Raw genomic sequence first — 15429 nt, 5'->3', positions numbered from 1 at the left:
GTTAAGCTCGTGTAATGGCGATCAGATATTTGCCCGAAAGAAATGTTACTTTTTATCAGGACAATTACTAAAATGCCAGCTAAGCTAGCCATTAAAGGCGTTATGAGCAACAACGTTAACTATCGGGATTTTTATGTCTTCACAGTTAGGTGGAAAACCCATTGAAAACAATATGCTTGACAGGCATTATTGTCTACAGCGGTGTATAAAGCCACGCCAAAGTTTTTACGACTCATAATTGGATATTTGATAGGGTATGCTGACCAAATTACTCATTTGCTTGTGAGTGGAAACAATGTGCTTTTAAAAACGTTGATAACAACGCAGGTAAAGTATGCTTTAAAACCATTAAATAGAAGCAGCTTTAAGTGATTTCTTTCGCAACTTTTTACCCTTGGACTATTCAAATAGTTACCGTCTATAGAACTTATATCATTTATAAACACATGCATACACGTAATAGCTAGTTCCCTGCATTCATGGTTAACAGACAATTTACCTTGAATAGAAATGATCGTTATCGGCGATTAACCCCATTATTAGTCAATTTCCGACGATTTAGGCTGGCGTTTCGTCAAAACTGTCAAACAACAAAAGTTCCAGGGAATGTAGAACTCAATGTTTATCGCTGGCTTGGGAGGTGGATATTAATGACTATAGGCAAACACAATTTATCCTTGTGCTGCCTGTGCCAGTACTCCTCCACCTCGGCTGTTGTACGAGTATCTTGGACAACGTGGCCACTGTGGATGTCAAATGGCCACCCATTGCTGGATGGGCAAAATGTATGGGTGGGCCAACTGGGTTCCATTGAATACGGAATGTGCAGAGCGTGCTGTCAATGCCATCGATATCCTGTTAAATATTAATAAGCAAAAAGGACCTTTCAGCGCCTGCTAGCTGGCATTTGGAATAAAGAAAGCTTGGTATTGCTGACATTGCAATATGCATTCCTTCTGCATTCCTTCCATGTAATCGATAAAATGTTCAGAAAGAGATACTGAATTGTTAATGGAACAGGTGAGGTTATTACTATTCAATTCAAATACGAACAAGGGAAGAATGTTGGGGATTACGGCTTTGCACATAAATTATGTAATGCATTCCTTTATGGTTAAGGAAAATCCCACTTTAATGCAGTACTTTTAGTTTGTCTGCAATGCGAATTTACCACGTCAGTGGAAACATATGCCATTCACAATTCAATAAAGGCGTTATTGAGCCAATCTCGACTGGATTTGACCATATTTGCTTGGCAACTTTATTGATGGAACCCAACCTCTGACCCCTGGCCATTTGCACAACGGAATGAGTAGCTGGCACAGCGTCCGCAAACTAAAATGAAAATAAAATATTGGCACTGACGCGCTAGACATAAATAAGTAAATAAATGATAATAAGCAAGAGGCCGCAACAGGCAGGAGCAAAACGGAAGGAGCGCCAGGAATGGGAAAAATAGGAATGGGAATGGGAAATCCTGAATGGGCCTTGGGCAAACAGTTGGGCAAAGTCAGCTAAATTCAGAAAAGTAACCAAACACGGAATGGGCTAACTTGGAACGTATGTTTCAAGGGGGGGCATTAATAATAAATCCAATGCAGTGTGTGTGTGTGTGAGTGTGTCTCAGCCCGCTTAGCTGCTCATTTTTTGAATAAATATTTAAGAGAAGGGAAAATAACAACAGGCAAATATTCCGGGCATGCCAAAATTAGAACAGTCGCCATTCATTTGCAAATGCCAACGAGCCGAAAGTTTTCCCAGCCGTTATTACCTGCATTTGTATGCCAAGGAGAAGCTCAGCCAAAAAGTATGCCACAGAATTTGCTTCTCCTTTTCGCTTGTCTCGTGCAGCGGAAGTGGCGAGACAGCGGGAGAAAGCGAAGGAAAGCAGGCAAGTATGCTAGTGTGTGTGTGTGTGTTTCACTTGCTTTGTAAACAGCTGGGACTGGCAAACTGCACAGTAGATACAGAGCTGTACCTCAGCACGAGCCCACGGTGCGTATGCGTATTATGAAGAAAGCTTAAGGTAAATGTAGAAAATCAAGTTGTAAGTCATTTTCTCCTCCTATGAATCCCTATTTCAATGCATCTTTTATATACACATTTAAGCTGTGCAATTATTTGCTTGGATTATGATTAGGAGTTAGTCATTTCGACCACGGTGCAATAGAACTTCTCATTGAAATAAAAGTTTATGCTGCCATCAGGCCAGACGTGGGCTTTTGCCCCCTCATTGGTCCCTTTGATAAATACAAAATGAGCTGCCATTTGCCGAATGTTTCGCCAGCTCAGCCTCAGTCGCGGTACAATTGATTTGGTTCGCTTCTGTTTTTACCATTTTTTGTGTTTTTCGTCCGAGAAAATTGAGCAATTTTTGGGCCTTAACTGTTGTCCCCGCAGTTGCCGTTGCCAATCGACACCAAATTGCCAACGCTCGTTTCTGGCCAGCTTCCTGTAATCAACTACGTGATCGAACGCATTTGGCAGTGAGCAAGCAATTTGCATGAATCGAGCTTTGATTTATGAAGGGAATACGACTGCACATCCTGTACTTGGCTGGCCAGGACCTCGCTGCTCACTGCGGTCTCATCCCAGCACTCAATGAAGTCAATTGTGTGGGTTCGCCACCATATTCGATGGCCCTTGACTTGCAAACCCTTTTCAAACCCGGGCACTTGACGAGCCAGAACCAATTGTGCTCCATTCTCCCGGGAGCTTTTAATTTTCAGCCATGGTCTTTGACAATTTTCTGTGCTCTGTTTACCTGAAGGTCATCGCCACAGTCATCGCCCACCTTCGAAAATTCAAAAAGCAGCTGCTGCCAGGCCCGCATTTTACTTATGCCAAGCAGGTAGCAAAGCGGCGCGGGGGGGAGGAAAAATGGGAGAGGAGAAAAGAAATGCAAAAACAATTCCAAGTGTGTCTTTTATTCGGTGCCCACTTGTCGCCTCCCTTGCGCCTTTGTCTTTGGTTGCCAGCGTCCTCAGCCCTTTTACTTCTTGGTGGTGGTGGTAACAGGGATGACAGCTTTATAGCTAACTCAGGAAGCAAGTGTGACTTTAAGTCGATAGAATGTGTCTAAGGGTAACCAACTATTTGATTTGAGATGTTTACAATAAACTTTGAAGTCACTTAAAGTGTTGCAGAAGAACAAGAACTCATTGTGTTCATACTTAACAGATATTTAGGGCAGAAAGTGGATTACGAAATTAAAGTAACTCCAAGCGATTTAAGCGGAATTTCATAACTCCTTGAACTTAAGATGTATCGCAATTGGTACTGCGATACCTTTGTTAGACAGTCGAGAAATATAGCGAGAATACAGCCTCATGAAATATGCAACAGTTTCTGGTTTTCCACGAAAAAGTAGCCAGATTGTTTGAGAGACTGGCAGAGTCAGCAGCACCACCAGAACCACCAGCACCACCAGCAACACCAAGCAGCATGACTGTCAAAAGTAAATAAGCTTGCACAGGCAGCTCACGCAATTCATGGCTGAATACATTGAGCGGGCGCAGGCAAATCTAGGGTAGCGAGTCGGCCTAAAACATGAAAAACTTATGGAAAGTGCGGCATAAATCAGAAGACATGTCGACGGCAGTGGCTGCCTCGCCCCCTTGGGTCTCCGCCCCCTTTGTCTGTCTGCAGGACTCGCGCTTAAGCACACACACACTCACACACATTTCTGTGCGCATTTCCGGTCGCTTGGCAAATTCGATTTCATGGCATTGTCACGTAAAATGCTACCCGAATTTCATGTCAATGAATTTCCTTTTTTATGTCTGTCTTTCTGTTCGACTGGTGTATTGGCCTGTGTGTGTGCGTGTTAACTTATTGTAGTCTTAACATTTTGCACAAATGGCTCTCTCTTTCTCCCCTTTCGATTTCAGCAAACTTTGTCCTGCCCGAGTCAACAATTTTGATTCTATTTACACATTGTTATTACGGCAAGAATTTCGCTCTGTCGCCCGATCGGCAAGGAGCTGAAAATCCTTGCCCGCCATTTCGTATTTAATTATTTAAGGATTTACTTTGAGGCCGTTCAAGCCTTTATGTAAGGCCCAGGGAATTCACAATGCGACTGATGGGAAACTCGGCAAGAGTGGCAGGTGTCAGGTGTCCTGAGTGCTTTGAAGAGGGCTCTGGAATACTCGTACTATTTGAGTGAATGGTTAAGCAATCTTATTCAGCCAAGTTAAATATTATTTTCCAGAAGGTTCAAGTCGTTTTTGGTGCTTAGAAAACAAAGATAACTTGACTGTGCTTTGCTAAATGTTTAAGAAAAATAAAAGATATATAAACCTGAAAATCTCACACACATTTTCTATCGTAATCTTTTTTCTGCTCGTTTGTGATATGAATTAGAAATAGCAATGCAGCTTGCTTCAGTGAACAATTCAAAAGAAAATCAAACTAAATTTAAGCGATTGCAAACAACTGGTATTTGGACAGTACAAAATCTGTTTTCAAAGGAACAAAACCCTGAGGAATTCTTTAAGCCGTTTAAAACAAAGCTCTGTTATGAAAAAATCAGTAATTGCTATATAGAACCTAGCACTAATGCGGTTACTAGGAATTCGAGGCTAAAGTCATTTTCATGAAACCAAAATGTCTGGCATTCAAAGTGGGAAATTGCGGGCATTTCTGGGGCTGTCTTTATTTTATGTAAACTTTCAGGGTGTTTTTGCCACTGAAATACAACGCGTAATTGTACAATAAGCAAATATGATAAGCAGCTTTCAAGTTAATGATGCGTGCTACGTGTATGCCCCCCTGCCCCCATTTCAATTCCCCAGCGAGCACTCACCCACTTATCGCCAGAAATCACAAATCAGAAATCACAAATCATTTCCATTTTCATGGGAATGTGTGCGTGTGCTCCAATTAGGCCACCAGCAGAAAGAAAAGCCGGAAAAAGCAGCGCAGCCCGAATGGATAATTCAAAATTATTGATTTGCCACGTTTTCATTTCAAATTACAGACAAATTTGAACACGAAAATACGTGCTGGCTGTAGTAGGTACATCCAATTGCGGCTTTTTGAGTTGAAAAAACTTTACGCGCCACTCAATTATCCACTTTTGCGGTACAGTGAATATCGCGGTATTGAGACAACATTTTGCGCTTTTCATTAGCCAAATTAAGGCAGCGAAACTTTGCTGGCGCCAGGGAAATTTTAATTTCCATTTTCATTTAAGCTCGTTGTTTATTTGTTTGGGTTTGGAAAAGGCAGCAGCATACTCGTCGCCACACTTGTCTTATTGCCCATAAAATGTAAAAAAAAAAACGTTTATGCCAAGAAAAAGTCAATTCTCGTGCCCTCAATTCAACACTCAAAGAAAGGGAAATTTGGGTAAAAAGTTGCTGCCCCTTTATCAAAGCAAACTTTGCATTATTTGGTAACAATATTTCATTTATGTAACTTTTTATGATAATAAACTACCTTGACACAAACATGGAAATGCACCTTAAAAAAGAAATAGATTATAATGCACTCGAATTTATATTAAATGAAAAATAATTGTTAAAAAAAGGTATTTTTTATGAACAATCTGGTTGTTAAATAGGTCATGGACTTTTTGAAATGCAATTCCCAGAGTGATTGCGATGTTTTGTTGTCGACAGGTTGCGCTGCAAACAGATTTGCATGCATAGTACAGGAGTTGGCCTAAAAGACGAGCTAGAACACGCCCATTCTGCGGTCTAAGGCCGCTCGGCAGCAAATTGGTTTTTCCGGAGGCTTTTCCCAAGGCTTTTCCGGCTCGTTTGGCTTCGTTGCGTTTCATTTCGTTGGCCCAACCCTTTTGGACGGCATTGTTGCAGCCATATACTCGTACTCGCAGAGTTGCTGTGGATATCGCTGGTGCACGCCAAGTGCCAACATTCATTAAACGGCCATAAACAAGTGGTGCAGATTGCGTTGGGCAACAAGCAACCACCAGCAACCACTTGCAACCACCAGCGACCAAAAGGCGACAACGGTCCTGCAAATGGATGCCACGTCGAAAACGCATGCAACAGTCCTTGTTTATGAGCTGCATTTTCCATTTTCACACACTCACTGCCGTCTCGGGCACGCAAAGTTTTCAGCAAAAGTATATTTATAATATTTTTTTTCTTTTGACAGGGAAAAATTGTTGTACGTATGTAGCCTTGTAATTTAATAGTTGCTTAAAGAACTGGCAAATGGATTGCATAATACCTCTGATGAAGGCAGTGGAACAATTTTGAGAAGGATACAAATAAGCATAAACTAAATATCAAAAAACAAACTATTGGAATTTATGTATAATATGTTGTAACAATACTTCACAATTTGTTGTATAAGGAAATTGTATACATAGATCGTACAAATGTTTGATGGATTTCATACACATGTTTTGATTGGCTTAACGATTTCCACACACATAACTTGTGGAAAAGCTCTACTCGATCGGCAGAAAATAGTTTTAGACAGCGTGACTAAGCCTGATTGCAACTGCCAAACGGTTTTAGCCAGCTATTCTAGCCAAGTTTTCCTTGGAATGGTTTGAATGGGGTATGTGGGCCAGTTGGCGAAATGACTAATGCCTCGAAGACAACTTCTCATACTCATACTCATCTGTGGCTTTGTCGGCTTCCACGTTTCACTTCGTTCTGAGTTGGCGGACGCATCGGAAATTGGGGCACAGGAAAGCAGACGGAAGCGGAAGTGGCATACCAACGGGCGTGACACTTTAAAGCCTTTTATAGAAGACATGCATGAAATGCATCTGGCTAGTATTTCAAAATTCTTCTATAGATATATAGGGTGTTTTTTTTAGAGGTATAGAACTTTAAATTGCAATAAAACAACGATGGATTATTCGATTGACATGAATTTTATTGACATGAAAGATAATCTTGTGGCATTACATTTTAAATATGATTTCTGGCATATGACCGCCACGGCTGGCTCGGATGTAGTCCAATCTGGACGTCCAATTTGCAATGACTTTTTCCAACATTTGGCCGTATATCGGCAATAACACGGCGAATGTTGTCTTCCAAATGGTTTAGCGTTTGTGGCTTATCCGCATAGACCAATGACTTTACATAGCCCCACAAAAAGTAGTCTAGCGGTGTTAAATCACAAGATCTTGGAGGCTTATGAAAAATCGGGAACAACAGCAATCTCGTTTTGGGCCCATTCGACGAATCTACGCCTTGCTTGATGATCGTTTGGTTTCAATTCTTGCACGAGTTGGATTTTGTAAGCACGCATGACGAATTGCCAAACCAAACTGAGAATAAATCACTTGACAGCTGTTAAATCGGTCGCCATCTTGAACAGTAATGCCAACTTAAAGTTCTATACCTCTAAAAAAAACACCCGTTACATTCTTCTTTATAAATATATTGTTGCAGTTAAAAGGAATTAATGATTCAAGTAGCTTGCTTGCATATGTATCATACCTCTTGGCTTAAATTGTTTCCTTATGTTACATAGTTATAACTTTTACTGAATTTATTCACTAATTTTAAGGCCAGTTAATCAGAGTTGCCTTAGCTACTGAATGTATGAAAACTATTTTGTAGAGCATCGGCAGTTCTATGCAAAGCGCTGGCTAGTTTGTTTATTTGATTTTTGTGTATCCATTTCCAGCTGTACCCAGCGGAGACCGGCGAAGCCGAGCGCATTTCATATTTAATTAAAATCGAGGCACCCACAGACACCCGCAAAGCAAACAGACACACATGCAAACGCAAACACACGGTCGCTCATCCACGAGCACTTGGCCATAATACAACGACCATTTAAAAAGGGGGCGGTGGCGGATGTGCAAGAGGGGGGCGTGGTGTGGCGGAGCGACGTCGTCTGGAAAATGGTAATAACACAAAACGCTGGGCAAATATTTAAAATCTTCCGAATGCCGCATTAATGAGCTTTTATTTTGACGGCGATAAGCACAGCAAACACACTTACACACACTCGCACACACAAAGTTGGGAACAAATTATGGCTAATTCACGATTGCTTTATGCTAAACAGATGCGGTGGCAGAAAAAAGAGTGGAATAAATTCTGCAAGCGCAAAATCAAAACAGAGAAAAGGCGGCCCAGCCACGCCCACCGCATTCCGCCCACAGCTGCTGGCCGCCAGGCGGGCGAGGCAATTAAGGCGCGTGACGAAAACATTTCGCTGCCACGCCCATGAAAACTTCATCAATCAGCTGAGGATCCCCCATTCCATGCAGAGAGAGAAATTTTATTTTCATTTACCAATTTCACATTGCTTTAAATTGATTTATTCTACTTAAAGGCGCATGACTTTTACTTAAGCATGAGATCCATATTTGGGCATAGTAACGAATTCTTCACTTCATTGGTTTTATAAAGAATATTCAGAAAATTCAAAGTTTTGTGTTCAATTGACCTAAATTTAAAGTCAATTGCGCTTTCCGCTCAATTAAAACATTCATTTCGAATGCAATTAGAAAATATTTTTAATTAATTCCTTCTATCTGCTTTTACCACGCTCCCTGTCGGCATTTGTTAATATTTCTATTACTTACAATCAACTAATTCTTTTTTTTATACTGGCAGCAGCTTTTCGCTGCCCTTCGCATATTTCTCTTTGTTTTCGTTGCCATAATTCATTTCTCGCTCCTCTGAAGGCCGTGAAAAGCGCGGGGAAAACCCTAGAAAAATGCGGCGAATGCGAAAAAAAAACCTTGTGTAAAAGCCAGGATCAAGTGTGTGCATTTACAGGGTAGAAGGTGTGTGTGTGATGTGTGTGGCTGTGTGTGTGGGTGCGTTGGTCGTGCTTATTAAGTGGTTCGAGTGCTGATTTATAGCACTTTACCCTCCAGTCATGACGGTTATCCTGTCAGCTTCAACTGAAGGACAGCAGGACAGGACACTCGCCCCCTGTCCTTCGTTTCAGCGGACAGGGGCGCACCCAGGACATTCGGTTAAAGTTTTAAGCGCTCACTTTGCATCTAAAGTGTGTTCGGCAGATAAATGTTCTACACGCGCGTTACTCATACGCCGCGTTGGCGAAGTTGAAGCGACTGCAAAAACACACCGCACTTTACCTAATTGAACCAGCCACACAAAAAATAACAAGGTCGCTGATTAATTTAGCTGGGGCTGGCATTTAATGTTTCAACTTGACGATAAAGTTACCACTTTTCGTATAATTTAATTGGACAAAACTTGACCCGTTGAAACTGGCATATAAAAGGGATCAAAAGGTATTTATTATTTTGAAGTTACTTCTTATTTCCTGCGCCTTTAAAATTATAAAAATTTATGTTTCAGTTAATTTATTTTGCGCAGTCATTGACTTTACAAAATTTCCCAATATGATTAATTTTCTGGTAAAACCGAACTCATAAATAACTAATTTTCATTTGGCACATATGGCGTGGAATAGAAGATGTATTTTCCAGTTGAAATAATCTGACACAAGCTAAAGTACATATTGTTTCTAAATTATTGCTTATAATTCCCACGATTCCTTTCAAATTCGTTCTTGTCAGTTTATAACTCTATGTCTTTCTGTCTAGATCGTTTTCATTTTTGGCAAGTAGCGAAATTGACTTGAACTAGATTTTCACGATTTCCATTCTCCCCCCAAAAATGTTTACACTAGCACTCAGAATTTTTTTCGCGGCCCATTCGCACAACAAAGAACGAAACGGATGCAATAAAAAAGGTGCCAAGTCTGGAACAAATTAATATATTTACGAACATATGGATTGCCTGGGCGGACGTATTAAACTGGCTGTAAAATTGACCTACGGGCATTACTCAAGTCTGGCGATTTGCTATAGGATTTGGTTCGACGGCACTCGCACATAAACTTTTTATAGTTTCAATAAATATAAAATTTGAGAGCCATTAAAAACATGCAAAGGCATTCTGCATTTGTTTGTTGCCGTTCTTTTGCAATTCATTGTTTTTCTTCTCCATCGAGTTTTATGTGTTTCGAATAATGTGTGAGCGTGCAGGATTTTTGGGATGTGTGTACACATACACAATTTGCTGCAGCGAATATAAACAAAGTTTTTAATGTTTATATAGAGCTCAGAGAGACAGCATCGGCGAAAATCGAATTACGCATACGCCATGAATAAAATATATCATCTCGTAGATGGTGCTAATTCGCTTTCTTGAGCTGGGAAAACAAACTGCTAGCTGAGCTCCTTGCTAAATCGATTATTAAAGTCTTATCACAATTATCCGCTTATGTTGGAAAACTCCTTTGGCCCGCAAAAAGTTTCTGTCTCTGTTTTGCTGGCTACTTGATTTTGACATTTTGCTGCCAATTTGCTGTATTTGCTGTATTTTCTGTATTTGCTGTATTACTTCACTGGAACTAATTTACTGGTAAACAAAAATGAAAGGAAAGCGATTTCAAGATACTTTAGATAGTTGATAGCCAAAGGAAAATTACTTTAATGTTTTGTTAAATGGGGTGAATGTATATTACAAAGTTGTGTCTGTGGCTTAATTTATATTAGGTACGGTGTCCTGCCTAATTTTACTCCTAAATGAAATGGCGATTAATTACTAGCCAATTTACCCTCATCAACTTTTTGCCCAGACCTTTAATTAGAAGGCAGCGAATGCTCTGCACGATGCCAGAAAGCCCTATCTTAATGGACATATCATTTAATAAGCACATATGGCGTTTGCGATGGCTTCGCTGAATTATCAGACAGTAAACTCTTTATGTAAATGCTAAATAATGAACTTGGCGAATCGTTAAGAGTTGTACATGCCCATGCACATGAATGCTTATGTACGCCTGAGTTTGGGTAATTTTTTAATAAGTATTCAACGCTTCTTTCAGCCAATTTTCCATGAATTTACCTGAGTGTCTGTGTGTGTGTGTGCGTGCGTCGTAAACATTTTTATTGGCCATTTTCGACATGAGAGGCAATGAAAGGATATGCCAAGCCAGGTCGGAAAATGCTTTATGACGGCAGAAAGACGAGGCAAAGAAAGCGGAGGAAGAAAAGTAAAAAAGAAGAAAAAATAAAAACAAAACGAAAACGAAAAAAACGAAACATTTTCATTACCATTTTCGTTTGTGCTGTCGGTTTTGTTGTTTGTCATGGCCCATTCAATTATCTTAATATTACGCATACGCCGCATGTGCTGCCAGACCAAACCGTTTGGTGTTTGGGGGGGGAGGGGAGGTAGATGGATGCGGTGGTGAACGGTGGATTGGTAGCCCAAGAAGGGAGGAAACTAATTACCGTCGGCCAAATAAACAAGACTCTCGAGAATTTCGGCCTGAGTGCGTTTATTGATATCGAATTGCGGCTTAAATGTGAGTGGAATTTGCGGCCGACTCGCAGTTCTTACCTTCGGCCGAATTTTATGCAAAGTCCGGCTATCCGTTTTATTCCATCATTGTTTCTCTCAACTGATTTATGCACAAATTATTTTCACTTTTTCACTGTGCACTTCCGCCTTCCGCTTGACGTGCTATAAATTCGATAAACAGAAACGGTATCGTTGTGGGCTATAGAAAGGACACTTGGCGTTTGACTTTGATGCTGGCCCCACTTCAGTTGGGCAGCTTCAACCACATTTACATTTTATGCATATTTTAATTGTTTTCAGATACGAAAACGCTGAAGCGCCCACGGAATCCGCACAGGCGAAAGCCAACAATGAACAATGAACAGATCCTGGGGGCCTCGAGATCCGGAGCAGTGGTCATTGCACTTGGCACAATTTCTTTTCCTCGCTTTGGTCCTCGTTTTGTCTTCATTTAATTGAAAATTAGAACGAAGTTTGTGCTGTCCCAGACAGGATTTGCATTCACCCCACCCAAGTCGCTTTGTTTGTTAAACTTCAATTAGGCAAGTTTTTCCAATTAAAATTTGCGCGCTGCAATTTTAAGGGTTCTTCGCTGGCCGTTCTAACTTTCCGAGTGGTTGATTTAATTGGTTTTTCTCTTTTTTTTATGTAGCCCCTTTTATCGGGCTGCATTGTTCCCATATCAATCTCAGTCAACCAAACCAACCCAAGCCAGAACCCCGCCGGAGACATTGATAAATGCAAAAGGGTTGCAGAGCCGAGAAATGGGTCGGAAATCGCATTGCCATTTAGACAACACCTTTAATTAGGGATATGCTGCAACTTCTATGGCCAGAAAAGGGTTAAATCTTAAAGGAAGCCTAAATTTAAATCTCAAATTTAGTTCGCTAAGCTGGAAGATCAGTTGTGTATCCTGAGATACACTCCATTTAAAGCTAGTTACGCAGGTGGGGAAATGCAATGCCGTTTAGGCAACGTCTATTATCAAAGGAATGTCGCACCTGCTGCGGGGGGAGTGGGGGAAACTGGATATAAATATAAACAACTACCCCGTTCCGTTCTAATACCAAGGCCCAAACTCCGGTGTCTGTATGTCTGTGTGTGTATCTGTGTGTGTGTGTGTGCTGGGTATTTCACTTATTTACACTTCACTTCGGCTGCTGATTTTGATTCTGCCGCCGCTGCTCACTTGTTCGCGCGCCCGTTTTCAAAGTTTTTCCCCAGCTTTTCCTTATTTATTCATTTTTTTTTTGTTTTGCCCAATGTATTTGTTTGGGTGCCAGGTCCGCTTTTCCGCTGCGAGCACCAAACGCTTTCAACTTCGACGAGCAACTGAGCGGCGGAGCAGCTCGGAAAAGCCGAAAGCTTTCGGCCCAGAAACACCGTGGAAATGGCACACGGAGAGTGAGAGCGAGCGAGTGAGCAAGAAGCACAAGCTCATGGGGCTGTTGCTGCTTTGTTTTCCTCGAAATCAGGCCGAAATCAGCAGAAGGGGAGTGGGCCGAAACACTTGTGGCTCAAAGCAGACTTCCATGTTGCCGGCTGTTTGGCAACACGACTGAACACGACTGAATGTTGCCCCAGCCATTAATCGTGTTGCCCCGTTTGCGAAAGATGAGTGCACTTTCCCACACACACACTCGCATACACCTCAAAATGCCGGCACTTTTCGGCCAATTAATATCGAGCGATATAAACTGTATACACTTTTTGGCCTTAGGCCATCTGCTTCTGGCCAAAAGTGGCGGCCAGATAAGATAAACAATAAATACACTCCCACAAGGCATGTTGCTGCCCCGTGTTGTCATTGCCACACAAAGTGCTCAATGGGTTTTGTTTAGTGCGGCTCCAATTCGCATTCGGATTCAGATTCAGATCCACATTCGGATGCCAGTGCCCCAATCAGCTCGACAACTGTTCGCTTTTTCGAATTCTCGATGCCCAGGCACAAATCGCTGGAGCCGCCGAATGCGGTGAGCTTTTGGAGCCTGCGGCTCGGGTTCCACTTCCAAACCGTTTCACTGTGTGGCCCAAGAACCCCACTTCCCCTCGCCATCGTCTTGAGCCTCTTTGGCGCCCGACGAGGTGACAATTCCATTTAAGAATTGCGGGCATAGCTTTGTTATTGCCCATGACCATTCTAGCCAACCATTCATTCCGGCTAACAATGGCATAGTTATCTCTTCGTTACTGCCTCAGACTGTTTAGCGTTGTGGAATTAGTTTATACTTATCTGATAGTATTTCTTTGAGAAAAGATCGTGGCTAAAGAATGGATTAATAATCTTGATCTTGAAAAAGATGGCAATACTTCTAAATATATTCAATTGGTTTTCCTTCTTTTTGGAGAGTATCTTGCGTTCAACTACTGCCTATTTTACTAGTAATGAATTAGTCATAAAATTCTTATTATTTCTTGTTCTATTAAGTATATTGAGTGATTCAAATATAGCAGCCTAAGAGCTCGCCTTAGACCGCTTGGATTTATGGGTCGTCAAAGGATACACTCCACTAAATGGTGCCCACGACGAGCTCCAACTGTAATCACATAGTTCTGGTAACGAATTGCCTCTTTCACGAGTTTATATAGACATTTACATAAAGGTCTTTATTATCGCGTCTGCAGAGCAGCAGTAGCAGCAGTAGAAACAGAAACAGAAACAGAAGCTGCGCAGTCGAAGGGCAATGAACTTTTGTTCATTTTCGCAGGACACCTTAAAGCATCAGGAGCTGTGGAGCTGTGTAGCTCAGTAGCTCAGGTGTCGGGTGTACCGTCTGCTGCAAATTAAGCGCGATTAGTCAGCCAACGGGTTGTCACGAATGCCCCGGGGCATTAGCATAAGCAGGATGGTCCCCGTTGGGTGCGTTGGTTGCGTTGGTTGCGTCCGTTGAAATGGCTGCTCTCTGGTCCCTGGATAAAATCAATTTCTGTAGTTAATAAGCCTGCACCCCGCTGCGGATCAAGCTGCGTGCTCTTTTCCCGAGGAGCCGACGGGATGCGGGCGGTTGAGTCCTCGCCACCGTGGGATGTAATTAAATGGATGTGTTTGGAGGTCCTGCGGCGCATTGTGTTGCGAGCTGCTGCTCCTGCTCCAGCGACTCCTGCGATCCTTGGGCTAATGCACTGGGCTGCCCGCTGATGTTGCATAAATTAATTGATTTATCAAGTGCACGTGCACGCCGGGCTACATCTTAATTAGCATTTTCTGTCTGTGGTGGCCCACAACGCGTATACGCAATTAGTACATATTTGCCTCGTTAATTGCTGGCCATGTACATGGCATTAGATAACATGCCACACGTGGCCCGGCTGCCTTTTGAGGATTTATGGCCAAAAGGGTCTTGGCCAGGCGATGCTGCTGGCCAAGGCAGCAAACACCTCCATCTGGTTAACGACCCATAAATCTAAAGACTCTCGCCACGGCACATAAATATTCCCAATTCAGCGCCATAAAATAAAATATCCAGATAATCCGTTGCCAGAAATGAGCAAAAATGAATTTTTCGTAATGTTACAAATGTATATAAGAGCATTTAGTTTTTGCAAACCAGTATTCACAAACATTTATTTTAGCCAAGCTACGGCAACTTTTTGGCCAAAGTGCAAACTGGTTAGCTGAGTGTCAAACTAGCAACGAAACTCCAGTTTTGCGGCTGCCAATTGAAATGCTTTTCGCATTGAATTGTTTGGGAAGTGCTAATGGGATTAAGCAGATCCTAAAATGGCTAAGGGGATGATGAGTTCGGATGCTGAATTCAGTTGAAGCGGCGGGATGTTGTGATTAAGTGAAAATAAGTAGGAATTATTGAAGCTCGTTTATTTAATGGCATTAAATGGAGCATATTGTATTTAAGACTGGGATTTCATATTCATGTTTTTAAATTTAAAGTAAAAGTGTACCGTTCAGCTTATGACATTCATGGTGATAGCAAAACTGTGTGTCCCATGGGAAGGTGGAGAAAAAATACATATTGGACCGCAACTGTTGATAGAACGTTTTTCCTGTACGCACATCTGTGTGTACGGTCATAAAACAGTGATACAGCATCTCTGCCTGTCACTCTGTTGATGCATTGAATGGCCAAAAGGCTTCGAAAAAGTGATGAAACGGGCGCCGAATACATGACCGAAA

The 15429-nt window shown here is 41.8% G+C and overlaps 1 protein-coding gene across 6 annotated transcripts in view; it reads right to left on the bottom strand.

Annotated features, from left to right (window-relative positions):
• The window catches only part of LOC120445203 (NACHT domain- and WD repeat-containing protein 1), a 34154-nt gene extending 21543 nt beyond the window's left edge, over positions 1–12611 (bottom strand). For 5 of the 6 annotated variants that reach the window (XR_005615725.1, XR_005615726.1, XM_039625441.1 and 2 more), the window contains exons 1-2: positions 12443–12611; positions 11337–11459 (exon numbers count right to left, since the gene is read on the bottom strand). The gene's annotated coding sequence lies outside the window, so the exon portion shown is untranslated. The remainder of the gene's footprint in view (positions 1–11336; positions 11460–12442) is intronic. The other variant, XM_039625439.1, reaches the window with a different exon arrangement.
• Between the last annotated feature and the right edge of the window lie 2818 nt (positions 12612–15429).

Source organism: Drosophila santomea, chromosome 2R, assembly GCF_016746245.2.
Source record: "Drosophila santomea strain STO CAGO 1482 chromosome 2R, Prin_Dsan_1.1, whole genome shotgun sequence".
Classification (NCBI taxonomy): domain Eukaryota; kingdom Metazoa; phylum Arthropoda; class Insecta; order Diptera; family Drosophilidae; genus Drosophila; species Drosophila santomea.
Note: the sequence above shows the minus strand (reverse complement) of the source record. Positions and strands in the feature narration are given on the sequence as shown.